Source organism: Sus scrofa, chromosome 6 (genome assembly GCF_054392235.1).
Source record: "Sus scrofa isolate SSC_HxYL_T2T_F1_AM1 chromosome 6, Sscrofa_HxYL_maternal_Yorkshire_Landrace_v2.0, whole genome shotgun sequence".
In the NCBI taxonomy this organism is placed as follows: Eukaryota; Metazoa; Chordata; class Mammalia; order Artiodactyla; family Suidae; genus Sus; species Sus scrofa.
In genome coordinates this window covers 168,427,740-168,444,668 of record NC_139388.1, presented here as the reverse complement: position 1 = coordinate 168,444,668, position 16,929 = coordinate 168,427,740, and the positions used below count along the sequence as shown (strand labels likewise).

At 55.9% G+C, this 16,929-nt stretch overlaps 1 long non-coding RNA gene across 2 annotated transcripts in view; it reads left to right on the top strand.

The window, feature by feature from the left end:
- The window catches only part of LOC146402985 (uncharacterized), a 74,553-nt gene that overhangs the window by 14,860 nt on the left and 42,764 nt on the right, over nucleotides 1-16,929 (top strand). Inside the window, exon 3 of one of the 2 annotated variants that reach the window (XR_014805194.1) lies at nucleotides 1,054-4,060. The exons of the other annotated variant lie outside the window; for it this stretch is intronic. This is a non-coding gene — a long non-coding RNA (uncharacterized LOC146402985). Of the gene's footprint in view, nucleotides 1-1,053; nucleotides 4,061-16,929 lie in introns of those variants that run through there. 2 annotated transcript variants of the gene reach the window in all.

Below are 16,929 nucleotides of genomic sequence, written 5' to 3'. Positions count from 1 at the left end.
GCTGCGTTCCTGGAGATGTGGCTCCTGAGTCTGTCGCTCCTGCCTCATCTGACTCCCTGTTCAGCCCACATGGGAATTCTGCCTGTAATTCTCCCATGACAAGGACTTCTCTCCCTTTCGGGGTGGCTCTTTGCTAGAAAGTTCTTTCTTGTACTCTGTCTCCTTGGGATTTTATGCAGATAATCTTTGTCAAGTACCTTTGGGGACCATAATTTTTTTTGGGGGGGGGCACACCTGCGGCTTATGGAGGTTCCCAGGCTAAGGGTCGAATCAGAGCTACAGCTTCGGCCTACGCCGCAGCCACAGCAATGCCAGATCTGAGCCGCATCAGCAACCTACACTGCAGCTCACGGCAATGCCAGATCCTTAACCCACTGAGCGAGGCCAGGGATTGAACCCTCGTGCTCATGGATGCTGGTCAGATTTGTTTCTGCTGAGCCGTGGTGGGAACTCCTGGGGACCACAATGCTTTTACCTCTGTTCCCGGACGCTCAGTAGGCTTATCCGCTCTCCTGTTCTTTGAATGTCTTCTGCGTTTTCCAGACAGAGACCCCATCTTTCATGCCTCCGCTTCTCTGGGGAGGACAGCCCCTCCCCCTTTGTTGCTTTTCCTAGAACATTGGCTTCGAGAATCTTTCCTCCTTGGCTGTAACTCATGTCATCATTTGTCAACTAACCTTTCCCTTGAACTCCACGTGGCGTCTGACGAGACCATCCCTCCCTCGTTCTGGGCGTGATCCTTCTGTTGATTGAACCAGAGATGGGAGGCCTGGTCCAGGCACCCCTAAGCCCCCTTGTGAGCCTGATGTTTCTTCGGCAGTGGGTCACTCGTGCTCTCCTGAAAGGACTTGCCTTTTGGCGAGCTTGAGAGCTGGCCTCTGCTTCAGCCCCACCCTGGCTTCCCCCGCCCTCCTCATTGCTGTGGCACCAGAAATGATACCTCCTCTCAACTCCCTAATCAGAGCCCTCCGATTTCAACCTGTCCACACTGAGAAGGGTCAATTCCTTGGTGAGCCCTGTGGCCCTGCTCAGGAAGTCCCTTCCTTTCTCCAGGACTCAGTTTCCCCGTGCGTAAAATGACGTCAGTCCGGCTCCCTTCTGCAGCCCCCTCCGGCCCGATCCCTTATGTGCTGAGGGCATGATGTGGGCACTTCCGCTTCCAAGACCCGCCGGCAGGATCACGGTCTTGCTGGCGCCCGTCACATCACCCACGGCCTAGGCGGTTCAGCTGCAGCCTCCTTCAGGAAGCCAACGGGGAGAAAAGTCGTCCCCCAGCCACCCATGGGTTTTAGGGAGAGCCCCCCGACCCCTGCCCGGGAGAACAGACATTTGCATCCGTGTGGTCACGACTCAGAGGTACACAGATCAGGGCTAATCAAAGGCGGGGAGATGTGTGTTTTTGTCAGTGAGTCCCCCTGGTCTGAGAGCAAATCTTCATCTTGGCAGGAGGGACTCTTGCTTGATGGGGCTGAGTTCTATGAGCGACTGTAAATTCCCAGTAAAACAGCCCCATTGGGCCTAATTTCAACCACTTAACCCAGAGGTTGCATTCTTGAAGTGTTCTGCCAAATGCATTCATCTCCTGGCTCGGGAGACCGCGGCTCCTGAGCGCTCTTGCACGCAGCAGCTGCATTGCCACCAGCTTTCTGTTCTCACCTGCCTGAGCCCGAGCTCGAGACCCGGGGTCCCCCAAGTCCCTTTCCTTCCCGCTCCCACCTGAGAGAGCCTTCCAGAGTGACTTCCCTACAAATGGAGGTCTGTCTGTGCTGGCCACCCCTGCTCCCTGTCTGTTTGAGACCAAACAGCTGGGCGGCTTGGCAAAACCCTGGCTAGCTTTGGAAACCCTGCTTGAACGCCTCATTCAGCGAGACGCAGAGGCAGGCTGGCCGAATGACAGCTGAAACAGGCAAGCAGGGCCCAAAGGCCTGGTCAACTCAGTTCACTCTCCGTCGCTGGCCCAAATAGTGCCAAATAACCCATCAGCGTGGCCTGGGAAATGGGTATCTTCAGAACAACTGGGTCAGACCCTAGCAACACATGGCCTCAGTTTGAATAACGACTCAGCTCGGTCAAATAATATGAAAGTAATTGTTCAGCTTTAGTCAAACAAGCGATCAGCTTGATCAAACAACTCGCAAACAACCTGTCTTTAGAGTTAAACAAAGCCGAAACACCAAACCAACTCAACAACTAGCCATTAGGTCAGACAATGCCAGAACAACGGGTCAGCTGGGTCAAATGATAGCAACACGCCTGGTCTGTTGTAAACAGCCAATCGACCGCCTCAAACAATGTCAAAATATTTGGATTCATTTGCTCAAACACTCAGTCAGTTCAAACTCAGCCAGCTCGGTTAACGAATGCCAAAACCCTCACCCAACTTAAACAGCCAGTCAGATGGGTCTCACCGTGACAGAACAACTGGTCAACCTGGTGAAACCACCAATCACCACAGCCAAACAAGCAGTCAGCCCAATCAAACTGAGCAAAAGCCACGGGTCACCCTGGTCACCAAGCCGTAACAAAACACCCACTCCGTTCTGTCAAACAACCTCTCAAGCAGGAGAGGCTGTGTCTAAACATTCAGTCAATCCTATAAAGAGCCAGTTGCCTCGATGCTGTGAAACCAAAACAAGCACTTAACTTGGTGGAGTTAATGACGGGGCCAAGTGCTCCGAGAGCCCCTCTGCTCTGTCCAGCCTCCCCAGGCAGGCAGCGCCGGAGGAGGTTGTCCACACAGCCCAGCGAATGGTTCGCTGCCTTCTGCTTCGCCACAAAGCCCATCGGTTCAGTCTCAAACATCCAGAAGGAAAGCAGACCTGTCCCGCGACTGGCTAAGGAAACGCTCTCGTTTGGAGATTGGGGTCCTTGGAGTGGATGGCTTGGGTGGGGGAGAAGATCTGAGAGGCTGTTTCTGCCCCTTCCCCCGGCCTGCAGGAGGGGCCTGTGCCCGCATTGCAGAGGATTTGGTAATGGGCACACTTTTCTCAGTGACCGGACGGCGAGGGGTGAGACTCCTCGTTACCTGCAGTGACCTCGTGATCAGCCACCTGCATCTAGTGTGTTGGGTTAGTTAATGCTCAGAACAGGGCAAGAACCCCCAGCACGAGCCTGATTTCCAAGGCCTGAGGTCCTCCCCGGGACTAGAACTCTCCTCAAGTCCAGCAGCTCTGTGCCCTGCCAGCGGGTCCCACTTCAGAGCCCAATAGTGACAGTGACCTTTCTGAGCTTTCGCCGCATGCAACGGAGCGGGCTAAGGACCCTTTTCTACACTTCATCACACATTATCTTTCCAAAAACCTCAAGGAGGTCGGCCCTATTACTACCCCTATTTTTGTAGATGAGGTTTATGGGGCCGCACAGAGATGAAGAACGTTGTCTAAGGTCACAGAGCTATTAAGCGGCAGGACCAGGGTCCGAAACCAGCTCTAACTTTAGAAGCCAAGTGTGTCTTCAAACTGCTTATTGAAAGAGAGGATGAAGGCCCGAGTTGGCCAGAACTACAGGGCCCTGGACGTGTAGGTGCCACGTGCGTCGGGAGCCTGTGTGAGTCCGATTTGTAGCGGCTGGAAGAGAAGAGGTACTTCATCCTGGTGGAGACCCAGGTGTAGACAGGTTGGAAGCCTGCGTTTCAGCAAAGCACACTCTCAACCCAGATCCCACCCTGGTGCTAAGCCCTCTTGCCCAAGAATGCCAAGCAGGCGTTACTCATTCCCCCAGAGGCCAGCGGGTTCTGGGGCACCTGGACCTATAGGCAGCCCCAACATCTGGCTTACAGGACAAAGGGGCAGGCGACCTCCCGAGACATGCCCAATCCTCGCCACGGAAAGCTCCCCCTGGCATTCGCCTCCTGGACCGGCAGCGGGTCCGAGCCCCCACTGAGCGCGGTCGACACCCTCCCCTCATTCAGGGAACGGCGGCCTTGACTCACTCCCGACGTTGGGCACCGGCCGTGTTATTGAATGCTAGCGCAAATCACCCGGGCAGGAAATGTCGTAAAGAGAAAAGTAATCTTCTGACGGAAAAATAAATTATCAGCCGTGTTCCGAAGGAAAAGAAACATTCTTAAATAATTTCTCTTGCTGTTGGTATTGGCTGGCAGCGTGGGCCAGCCAAGCAAATGGTAATTTCCAAATTAGATTATACATTATGTCATATTAGTTTTATGTTAGAAAAACAAACGGGATCAGAGGAGACGTGCCAAGGTTGGCGGGCCGCGTTTCTACTGCAGAGCGTTTCATGATTCCCGGGGAGCCGGGAGAGCAAGTGCTCGGACCAGAACCGGGCGGGCGCAGATTGGCTGCTGGACGGCAGGGACCGCTGTGAGGGGGCAGCAGCAGGGGCAGGAGGCCGGGAGCCTCTCCGAGCACATCCTTCCCTCTCCGGGGATCTGGTCCCTCCCGACGGGCTGGCCCAGAGCACTGGCTTCCGCGGCACCGTGGCCAGTCAGTGTTCACGGAAGCCGCTGGTGGGGGTCATCGCGGGGTCCCGAGAGGGGAAGACCTGGGGGGGAGGTCTGTGGGTGTCCCCACTTCCCTAGAGAGCTGTCTTTGGGCAGCGGGAGCAGGCTCATCTGCCTCCCAGAGCACAAAGCCAGGGGTAAGCTAAGGAGGTGGACTTGGCGTGGAGTCATCCTGGCAGCTGGTACCAGGCGACTTGCCTGTCGTCACTTATTTACTCCCTGTGACAATCCCCCCCGGCCACAGCACAGGTAGAAATGGAGGGCTGAAGAGGTGACATCGCCCAGGTTAACTTGCCTGGGATTTCAGAATTGGGAGGTGGCAGAGCCTGCAGGGCCTGAAATCTTAACCACCAAACACTGGGTGAAGCTCGTACCAACAGGAAATGTTATGTCTCCTTGACGGGAATGCCTGTGAGTGGTGGTGGTGGGGGGGGTTGATGAACTGAGGCTCAGGGGGGTTCCTGCAACTACGGAAGCATCAGACACCTGACCTCTAAAGCCCCTTTGTCCCTAAGACTGTAGCTCAGAGATCTCCACTGGTTTGCCTGTGAATTTGGGCAAGTGTCTTTCACTGACCTGTGAGCTTCTCAGGGACAGGGATCTTGTTGGATTATCTCTGGATTCTTTGTACCGGGCAGTTCACAGTAGAGATGGGGAGACCAGGAAACCCACATGGCTAGAACTGGTTTCTGGACTCCGCTGTCTGCCAGCCTGCTTCCCCTGATAAGCATCACTCATCAGTCACGGCCCTCCTGTCCCACAGTCCTTCTCGAGCAGTCACCACCAGGCCATCAACACTGGCACCGAAAGAGAGCCTACTTGCCATTCTTGAACTAGCCCACCTTCTGGTTTGCAAATGAGAACACCGACAGCACAGGAGGGGGGAGGCCACCCAGTTAGTCGCGGACAGAGCGAGATCCCGAGCCCACCTTCCAGAGCACGCGGTCAGGTTAAATGAGAAGCCTTAGAATGGATTCATTAACAAGTGTCTGATGAGTAAGAAGAGCACGTGCCCAGGTCCAACCGTGTGGAGTCTGGATGAAGAGAGAAAACCGAATCTGCGGGCCAGCCGGGCAGCAGTGCAGGCTAGAAGTCCATCGCTGTGGACACCCTCAGCCTCGAAATATTTTCCATCTTCTTTAAGACATTTGGGTTCTGGTTCCAGCTCGTTCCTTTGGCAGCTTATGTCCTGTCTCTGGACCTCAATTTTTCCATCTGTTAAATGAGGGTAGGCATGGTGCTCCATCTCCCTAAGATGTAAAATCCCTTCTGGCTCTTAAGATTCCAGGGTTCTGTGCTCCCCAAATCAGCTCATATTCTCCCAGGGCTCCGAGGCTCCTTGGGGTGAGGCCCTCCCACAGGAAGCTGCAGTAATTTGCCGGGACCACCAGGGGGAGAGGGAGCGTTCTGCACGGTTCCTGCCTAACTTCTGAATTGACCCCGGGCCGGGGGCTGGAAGGGTTCCTGCAGGTCCTGACTTGCTTCCTTTGTCCTCCTGGGGTACTGGGCTCTTGGGGACCATGTGATCTGAAAACACATGTTCTCCCTGGCCAAATACCCTTTGAGTCCCACCTCTGGGCCGGGCCCCTTTCTCCTCCCTCGGAGATGCTCACAGCCCAGTGGATGCAGAGTTTGGAAGTGCGTGGAGGCCACCCCAAAGCAGCATATGTGCTGTGGCTGGGGTGTGGAAGTTCCCTGTCCATGGGAGGGCAGGGGAACCCGCCTGGTAAGGACTTCCTGCAAAGAGGATGCCGGAGCCAAGCCTGCAGGATGAGGCAGAGCTTGGCAGGGAGGGCGGGGGCAGAAATGCGATCTTGGTAGAGGGAAGAGCACAGGCAAAGGCCCAGTTGTGGGGGGCAGAGGGAGTCGCAGGGAGTGAACAGGGTGGGGCTGTGGGCTGGAGACAGGACTGCGGGTGTGAGCAGCAGGGGAGGTCGGCGGGCACAAGCGTCTTTTTGCTCAAAACTATTTATTGACTGTCTACCAAACACCAGGCCAAATTGTGCAAGGCCTTGAGCGACGATCTCAAATCCTAAATTTCCCTTCTCGGGCCCTGGCCTGTGTGCCCGTCGCATTTGTGATAAGGATTTTTTCTAAATTTAGTTAATGACGTTTGGCTTCCTCCCTGTCCCCTTGGGGATAGCTGCTCTAGATGGAGCTGGGACAGGAAACTGGCCCGGGACTGGGAATGGCACGCGGGACACTGCAGTCCAGGACAGGTGAGATGACAAGGGCAGGAGCTGAGCGCATGGCTTGGCCAGCGGGCCTCTCCGTCTGGCTTCTGTTCTCCGTCCTTGGCTGCCTGTGTCCCCCTAAGGGCACGAGATCCAGCAGCCTCACTCTGCCCAGAGCTGCCCCTTCGCAGGTCTCCCAGGTTGCTCCCACGCCTGCACGTGTTTGCTCCTGTGGGAAAGGTGTTTGGAGGTTGGAGGCAGGGCCGTTCGCAGGGGTGCATGGGGTGGGAACCCCCTGGGCTGGGTGGGGTTTGTGCAGAGGCTGGAGCGGAGTGGTTGCAGGGGCCGGAGGGCAGAGAGGACCCTTGGGGCCCGGACTCTGGGAAGGGAAGACCCAGGGCATGGAGGTGTGGTATGTCAGCGACCCACAGGTGCAGGGGCCCTGGGAGGAGCGGACCTGGTGGAAGGGAAGGGAGAGGGAGTCCTTGTTAGTGCAGGATTCCAGTGGGCAGGAGCTGTGCTCACATTCTCTCATAACACCTCCAATAACCCTGGGAGGGGCTGGGTTTAATAGTGGTGGCACAAGCACAGAGAGGTTAAGCAAGTTGCCCAAGGGCACACAGTCAGAAAGTGGTGCCCTTGGGATCTCAACTCAGTCTGTCTGACTCCCTGGTCCCCTCTGTTTGCAGCGTGCTCCTGTGGCTGTTTGCGCTTCTTGCCTCCGCCTTCCCTAAATGCCGAGAAGCGCACCCCTCCCTGCTGTGACGCGCTCTCCTCTGTCCGCGACACCGTCTCTTCTGGCCACAGTCCTTAGCTGGTGCCATCTGATTTTTTTTTCAGGTCTGGTTCATGTGTCCTTTGTGAAAGTCTCTTGGATCCTTCCAGGTAGATTTTGTCCACCCTTCATCCATCCATCCTCCACTGTCGCTCCCTTTAGCTCTCAACTTGTTCCAGAGGATTCCGGCCTTCTGGGTAGTGGTAGCTGCGCCTCCCCTGTGATCCCACAGCCCTTTGGAAAACAGGTGGGCGCCACCACACCTGACTGCATGCCGTTGTTCACACAGCTCTCTGGTCACCAGCCTGGGAGCTCCCTGGGGGTAAGGACAGCAGGACTCTTTCTGTCCCTGGCATTGCTGCCCAGCAGAGACTGCTTCCTGTTCACCACAGCCTGATGTTTCTTTGCACAGAAGCTTTCTTGAATTTGGTCCGTTCCTCAGAGAGAGAATCTTCAATGTCTGGAGTGGCTTTGGGTTGAAATTGAGAGGTTTTTGTTTTTGTTTTTTGTTTTTTTATGTCGGGAGAGCCACTTCCAAAAGCCACTGTGAGATAGACAGCAATGAATCGGAGGCACTGCTAAGTGGTTTCGCTTGCTTTTCCCAGGACCATGGGGGTGATGCTAGGGCTGTAGAGAGTGCTGGACCTTTTAGGGACCCTGTGCTTGCCTCAACAGCTTGATGCTGGCTAAATCTGTGCTCAGACCTGGGGGAGGCTCCGTGCGTCCCTGGAGGGTGTTGTGGCATGAGCCAGATCTGGATGGGGACGGGCTGAACATTAGTCAGTTTCTTTCTAGATTATGTTGTGGTAACAGACACACCATAGCATGTGCCCCAAATAGGGGCTTTACAATAACAAGTTTACTTTTCGCCCACATTATATTTTGTCTGTGGTGGCTGTGGGTTGACTGTGGCTCTGCTCCATGTGTCCTCTTTATTCCAAGATCCTTGCGAGGGAGCTGTCCCTATCCGGTACCCGACCTACTCAGGGCAGAGAGCAAAACGGGAAAGGGCCAGACCCCGAGAGCTCTTCGCTCACTTTCCATTGGCCAAAGCAGGACAACGGCTAAGTGCAGTGTAACCTCCTCCCACGGCAGGTACTGTAAGCTGCTTGGCAGAGCGTGGTGACAGGGAAGGGGACTGAATAATCAGGAGCAGTGACACAACCTATCACAGATCAGAGCCACCATGGGGACTCAAGCCAGCTCCCTTCCAGGGAGCTCTTTTATTTCAGAGTCCCCATCTAATGTCACCTCCTCTAGGAAGCCCATCGGGATCAACCCTCCGAGTCAGGACTGCTGCTCTGCCTCTGTGCCCCCAGGCCCTTGTGCTTTTCTCATGCCACACCTATCACGCTGCATGTGATGTTTCTGTGTGTGTGTGTGTGTGTGTGTGTGTGTGTGTGTGGATGCTGGAGCCGGCTGGTGAGAGTTGATGGCATGTATTGCTTCCAGCTCCACGGTCAGGGGCACCATGTGGGCAGCTTGAAATTGGCCGGGCTGGAGTATTTACGTTCAAACATAAATACTTTGTGTTTTGATGCTGGAGACAGTCAAACATCAGCCCTGGAGTGCTGACAGCGTGAGGGCCAGGTATGCTGCGCTTGCCTCTGCCTCCCTGTGGGGTCTGGCAGGGCACTGTGTGTTCCATGAGGCCTGGGGAGGTGAGTGAATGAACTATCCGCCTGTGTCTGCTCTTCCTATGGGCTCTCCTCTTCCTCCCAGCGCCCCATGCCCCTGGGGAGGTACGCCACAGGCAGAACCCAGAAGGCCGGCAAGCCTCCCTGGCCTTCGTTCTCCAAGTCTCTGGGCTTGTGGAATCAGAGTGTTTCAGAGGGAAGTCCCTTCGTGGCTCAGAGGTTAATGAACCCGACTGGCATCCACGAGGATGCGGGTTTGATCCCTGGCCTAGTTCAGCGGGTTAAGGATCTGGTGTTGCTGTGAGCTGTGGTGTAGGTCACAGATGCCACTCGGATCCCGCATTGCTGTGGCTGTGGCGTAGGCCGGTGGCGACAGTTCCGATTTGGCCCCTATCCTGGGAACCTCCACATGCCTCGGGTGTGGCTCTAAAAAGACATAAAAAAAAAAAAAAGTGTTACAGAGGAAGTAAGGGGAAGAAGAGGGGTCAACAGAGTGTCTTGAAGAAACAAACAGGGAGTCGAGGAGAGACACGGCCAGACTCCAGGTCACAGTGCCGTGGAGGTGGCAGGGGGCGGCCAGACGTGCAGGGTCACGGTGGGGGGAGCCTCAGGTGCAATCAGTGCGGGCCAGTGCTTGGGGACGAAGTGCCCTGCCCCCTGCCCCACACCTTGACCTCATGTAAGATCCCCGAAACCTGGGATGACCCCAGAAACGTGGGGTTAGACATGAAGTTATAGGGAACAAGGTGACATTTCTTCCGCTTCTCGCTCCCATGGATGCCGTTCCTGAGCTTGAGCCCCGAGGCCTATACTTGCCACTCACGAGTGATTTAGATCAGAGGGTGGCAGGTGTTTTCTGCAGGGGGCTGTGCACTCAGAGTCTCAGCTTTGCGGGCCATACGCTCTCCATCATGACTGTTCAACTCCACGGCTGCAGGGAGCCAGCCACCGCAGACATACAGAAAGGTACACGGTGGCTGTGTTCCAGAAAAGCTTGATTTATGGACGCAGATTGGAGTGGCATATCATTTTCATGTATCTTAAAATATTCTTGTGATTTTTTTTTTTTTTTTAACTAGCCATTGAAAAATAAAAAAGGCAATTTTCACTCACAGGCGGTGACCGGGTTGGGTCCGTGGGCCCTCCTTTGCTGCCTCTGATCCCAGATGATCAAGTGCAGGGAAGAGCCTGTCAGCCCATCAGCAGGTTAAGATACACGGCGGCGGGTGGGAGGGGGCCGGAAAGCCCACTTGCTTGGGGAGCATGGCGTGAATCTGCCTGAAGGAAGGCAGCCCGTCCTCTCTCCCTCTCCCTCCCCTCCCCAGCCCTGCTCGGGCCCCCCAGGCCCTGGTGCATTTCTGCAGCGGTCCCCGGAGTGCGTACTTGCAAGAGGCTGGGCCCTCCGTGGGCGGGTGGCCGGGCAGCTGGACTCAGCGAGGCGGGCGGGCCGGCCGTGGTCAGTCTCCGGGAAATGAGTATGGACACGGCTTGGGCCCAGTGGGGCGGCCCACCCTGGTCTGCCCAGATCAGGTTCCCGGCGGCGTCTGAGCACTGTAAACACGGCGGCTGGACAGGCCACCTCTCCTGAGCCCCACTGAAGGCGGCCCTGCCCAGGAGGAAAGCAGGATTGGGGCTGACAATTTGACATAAACCACGGGGTGGTGTCCGGCGGCTGGGGAAGACCCCTCCCCAGGGCTCCCACGCTTGCTCTGGAGGCAGCTGCTCCCAATTACCTTCCTTTGTGGAGTCGGGGGTCTTTAGAGGTGGGGGGGGAGCGGCGAGAGATCCCTTAGCTACCCGCCTCCCAGGCAGAGGTGGGGAAACTGAGGCCCGGAGAGGAGCAGACACTTGCTTAAGGCCAAGCAGGGGCTAGAAGCTGGGCCCTAGCCTCCCAAGACAGGGCTCTGGCTCCCTCCCAGCAGACTCTAGAGAAGACAGACCCTTGGGGGCTCCTGGAAGCCTGTCCCTTAGCTTTCACCCGTCCTCTGGGGTGGGCGCGGTTTCTTTGAACCCGTGGAAATCACTGGACTGGGAGTCGCATCCTGACCATCGAGGCCCGCGCTGACCCTGAGGTTTAGACGGCTCGTTGCCAGCTGAGAAAACAGGCTAGGAGGGGCGAGGTGACACCCCCAAAGTCCTCCAACTATCGAAGGGGGGTCGCCATTCGAACCCGGGCCTGTCGGGTTTCTGCGTCTGTGCTCTCTAGGGAGATGCCTTGTTTTATCTCCAGCCCTGGACCTGTGTGGTCCCAGGCGGCCCATTCCCCCTGGGCTGCTGGGGAGGGTCTCCAAGGGCTCGCCAGGCCCTGGGGATGCTGAGCTTGCTGCCCATCTGAGGATTCCTCTGCCAGAGCCCACGGCCAGGATACCCTGTATGGACCCCTGCCCACCCCTGGTCCCTCTGTCGTCATGGGAACATCACATCTGGGGCCCAGCCCAGGAAACATTCCCAGCCTCGTGCCCAGGACAAGGTGGACTCCTTCACAGACTCAGACAGGGCGGGTCTCAGTTCCCGTTCCCATCTCGCCCCCCGTCCAGGGGCTGCCATGGCGCCTTGGCGGGGCACAGGCCAAGCAGACACACGGGCAGGGCAGTGGCCGTGGGGCGCGCAGGTGATGAGTACCTACTGTGTGTGAGGCTGCTGAACGCTTGCCTCCTGCCATCTCCTGTGTGTCTGGTAGCCGGGCTGCTGTGCCTGCGAGAGTCCAGCCGTGGTAGATGCAGGGATGTGCACACTGACCTGGGCACGCCAGCACACACACAGACGTGACACACCCTCGTGCCCAGGGATGAGGACACACACGCTCACATGTGCACACACGCGTGCACACCCCACACGTGCCTTATCTCTCTCGTACTTTTCCACGGGCAGCTCTGGGAGGTGTGCTGCCACCCGGCCTCGGGCCAATCGACCCGCTCCGGGGTCTTTCACCTTCTTGTTGTTGACATATTTCAAAGTTCTATTCAGGGTTAGATCTGAGGGGGTGGGGTGCTGGGAGCCCTGAGAGTGGAAAAACAGGCGATTTGGAAAATTCCTGTCATTTTTGACCCCGGGCCAAAAACGCCCCTGGGAGCCACAACAGGGTCTGCCGAGGTCCAGCCTGGGGCTGGCCCGCTGCCGCCTCCCAGATCCACTAGCCTGTTTGCCGACACCGAGCCCACCACACTCTGGTTGCCTCACCTCCTGGAAGGGTCCTGCTGGAGAGCCCTGTGCACGCTCAGCCCCCACGTCTCTGGGCCAGGCCACCACCCTCCTGCAAGCTGACAAGAGCAGCTGACCCCGAGCGCAAGCTGAGTGTTCTGCTTGCTTACATGTTAATTAATTCTCACAACAAACCTATGTGGTAGGAACTGTGGTTATGTCCATCTTACAGACAAAGAAACTGAGGCCCAGAGAGGTAAAGCAACTGGCCTTAAGTTACACAGCCAGGAAGTGGAAGAACCAGGATTCACACTTCAGAGATCTGGCTGCAGAGTCATTGCCTTTTTTTTTTTTTTTTTTTTGGTCTTTTTAGGGCCACTCCTGCGGCATATGGAGGTTCCCAGGCTAGGGGTCCAATTGGAGTTGTAGCCACCGGCCTACGCCAGAGCCACAGCAACACAGGATCCAAGCTGTGTCTGCGACCTATACCACAGCTCACGGCCATGCCGGATCCTCAACCCACTGAACAAGGCCAGGGATCGAACCTGCGTCCTCATGGATCTAGTCAGATTAATTTCTGCTGAGCCTCGACGGGAACTCCCAGTGTCGTTTTCTTATTCACCTCACTGTGCTGCCTCCCCAGACACAGGCACGCTACCCCAAGAAGGTGCCAGGACCTGAGAACCTCAGGAGGGGAGACTTGTACCTCTTGTGGGCCTACTGTGTGCCAGGCCCTGTGCTACCCCCAGATCCCACCCCTCAAGGCCTCCCTGACTCTGCAGGTGGAGGATCCTTCCTAAAGCCCGCATGGGCCTGGCGGGCTCAGCCCCTCCGGGTCCTGGGCTGCTTATCGCAGGAGTTCCCACAGGCGGGCCGGGCGTGAGCACGCCGTGCTGACAGTCATCTGAGGTCCTGCAGCAGCCGTGGCAGCAGCCCCGCAAGTGGACGCATCTTTGTCTCCAGACCTGCCCGCCTGCCTGTCATCCACATGGGGAAACGCCAAGGAACAAGGGCCTTCCTGTCTTGCCCTCTTTTCCCCTTTTCTAAAAATAAGCTGGAACCTTCCCCTCATCTGCCCCCAATTTTCTCCTTCTTGACCCCGGTGACCCTACACCCTCAGATGAGGCCACATGTGTGCCCAGTGCTGGACAGATGGGCTGACCCTGCGGTGCAGATGGGAGCACGGAGCCTGCCCTGGCCTCTGCCCCCGCCCAGCCCCTCCGGCGATGCTCTTCCTGGGAACAAAGCACTGAGCCAGCCCCGGGCTGCGGGCGGACAGGGTGAGGGAGAGCTTGTTTATAACAGGAAGCTCCACCCTGGTTTTATGAGCTGTCATGATAATCGTCATCATTGACCCCATTTGTACAGTAAGCACTTTCGCATCTGTTATCTCATTTCGTGCCTGCTCAAGTCCTTGAGACTGGTATTGTTGTTAATACTTAGGTGGAACAGATGAGGAAACCAGAGAGGTTAATTTACTTCCCTGAGGTTGCACAGCTGGGAAAGAGCAGGGCCAGGATTCAAGACAAGAGTTGCAGATTTAAAATTCTGCCCCTTGGAGTTCCTGTCGTGGCTCAGCGGTGAACGAATCCGACTCTGAACCATGAGGTTTCCTGTTCTATCCCTGGCCTGGCTCAGTGGGTTAAGGATCCAGCATTGCCATGAGCTGTGGTGTAGGATGCAGACCGTGGCTCAGATCCCATTTTGCTGTGGCTCTGGCGTAGGCCGGTGGCTATGGCTCCGATTCAACCCCTAGCCTGGGAACCTCCATGTGCCGAGGGAGCGGCCCAAGAAATGGCGAAAAGACAAAAAGTAAGTAAATAAATAAATAAAAATAAAATTCTGCCCCCTGACACTCTGCCTCCTGCTTGCTGACGTGTCCCAGGCGGGGGTTGTGGTGCTTCGAGCCAAGGATTTTCATGTTCTTGTAGCTTCTGTTGAATGAGGAGCTTTGTGTGCATTGGGCATTGTTTTTGCTTCTGTTTTTTTTTTTTTAATTTTAAATTATTTTTTATTTTATTTTATTTATTTTTGGGGGCAAAAGAGAAAAAGATAGCTTTACTGCTTTGCCAGGCAAAGGGGCTAATGCCTTTAAAGACTGTGCCCCCCCCCCCGATTTTTTTAAATATATATATATTTTTTTGTCTTTTTATCTTTTAGGGCCGTACCTACGGCATATGGAGGTTCCCAGGCTAGGGGTCCAATTGGAGCTGCAGCTGCTGTCCTAAGCTACAGCCATGTGGCAGGATCTGAGCCGCATCCTCGACCTACACCCCAGCTCATGCAACGCCTGATCCCTAACCCACTGAGCAAAGCCAGGGACCGAACCGGAGTCCTCATGTATCCTAGTCAGGTTTGTTAACCGCTGAGCCACAGCAGGAACTCCATTTTTTACTTTTTAATTTTTTTGCTTTTTTAGGGCTGCACCCACGGCATATGGAAGTTCCCAGGCTAGGGGTTGCATCAGAGCTCTAGCCTCCAGCCTATGCCACAGCCGCAGCAATGTGGGGTCCAAGCCGCATCTGTGACACACCACAGCTCATGCAATGCCAGATCCCTAGCCCACTGAGCGAGGCTAGGGATCGAACCTGCATCCTCATGGATACTAGTCAGGTTCATTACCGCTGAGCCATGACGGGAACTCCTGTGTTGGTCATTGTTTTTGATACTCCACCACGACTGGGGAGGAAGGACTCACTGAACTCACTCGGAGGAGGAGGAAGCTGAGTCCCAGGGACGTAACTCAACTTGCCAAGGCCGTTCTGCAGTCAGAGCTGGTGTCAAGGTTTGGATTGAGGGCTACCTGACCCCACCATTTTTCTTCTGCAAAACAATCCACAATAGTCGGTATCACGTGCTTCGTTTTAATTAATTGATTCAGCAGAACATCTGCCGGGTGTGTGCGCGGAGCCAAGCATGGGCACATAGGGGTGAACAGGACACACAGATCCTGCCCTCGTGGGCTTCGTGTTCCAGAGAGAGATGGACGTGAAAACGGCAATTATGGCGCAGGGTGATAAACCATTATTAGCCATAATAACTAGCTTTGCACAGTGTTTATAGCTCACCAAGGGCCCCAGATGGAAATCTGACCAATTTCCATGTCCGCCGAAAGCGGTCTAAGGCCGTCCCTGCTGCTGTAGCATCACAGCTGAACCTCCTGGCCTGGGATCCAAGCCCCTGTGGTGTGGTGGAGCCCACCTCTGCATCCTCGTCCCCCTCGAGCCCCCTGTCCGGCTTCATGCTCCAGCTCCAGCACTAGCACCAGCTAGAGGTCCCTCCTGCACAAGGGTGCTTCTCACTTTCCTGGCTTCACTGCACATCTGGACCTGCAATGCCGTCTCTCCCACCCGCAGCATGTTCCCCGGTTAACGCAGTTCAGATGGTATCGCCGCCCCAGGCTGGGTGGGGAGGGAGTTTCCCGTCATTGGAGGTGTCTGAGCCAAGGATGGAAGATCAGAGCAGGGATCTGAAACCTCTATGGGCCTCAGTTTCCTTTCCTGTAAAATGGGCCCAAGAACAAGTGTAACTATAGGAAGATGAAGGCCTTGTTAGGGGAAGCACAGCAGCCTGTGCGGTCAGGAAAGCTTCCTGGAGGTCTTAATACCAAGGGGGAAGCTCCAAGGACTTTTAATTAATTCATCAATCTATTTATTCTTTTGCTCTGAAACCCTTGCGTCGAGGGCTGACTTTCAGTAGATGGCAGTGAGGGAGCTGCTCTGCTGCGATGAAACCCCGACCCAGAAGCAGGTGGTCGAGGAAAGGTTCGGCCCCAGGTTTCTCATGAGAGTGGATGCGCGGCGCTTGTCAGTGAGGGGACGTCTGCCTTTCTGGTCGTGTTTTGTGTCCCAGGACGAAGGGCTCTCTGCCTCTGACCCAGGTTCCTAAGCGGGGATGCCTGCAAGGTGGCCCACCAGTGGGACGAAGGGGAGTTGCTAATATCAGATGATTTTTTTTTTTTTTGTCTTTTTAGGGCCGCACCCATGGCACATGGAGGTTCCCAGGCTAGGGGTCTAATCGGAGCTGTAGCCACCGGCCTCCACCAGAGCCACAGCAACGCGGGATCCGAGCCGCATCTGCAACCTACACCACAGCTCACGGCAACGCCGGATCCTTAACCCGCCTGAGCAAGGCCAGGGATCGAACCCGCAACCTCATGGTTCCCAGTTGGATTCGTTTCTGCTGCGCCACGATGGGAACTCGGGATGATGTTTTTTATTTACAGCGAATTCTTGCGTGTTGTGCGAGACGCTGCTCCAGGCCCTTCACACGTGTAAGGGCATTTAAGCCTGTGACGGCTCTGTGAAGCAGGCATTTTACACATTAACAGACTGAGGCCCAGAGAGATGCAGCAACTTGCTTGGGGTCATACAAACCCCTAAGAAGGGGTAAAGCCTGGATTCTAACCCGGGCACTTGGCGACAGTGTCCACCCTCAACCACCCTGCCATCACAAGGACAGGACGAAGAGCCGCGGAGGGTGGGGTCTGCTTAGACTCCGGGGTAAACATCACTGTGCTTAGAACACAAAGTGGGTGGATGCCTTGGTCCCTCCCTGCGCCCGTGCACGGGGCCTGGCCCCCTGGGGCCTCACAAGCTGGGGGACCCTTGTTCAACTCCACGTACCTGGGCAGCCAAGGCCGTCTCTGTGGGGCCTGCCCAGCGCCTCCTGCTCTGGCTGGGCAGCCGTGGCTGGGCTGGTGTTCACCTCCCCGGGCGGGCAGAAGAAGCATTGCTGTCC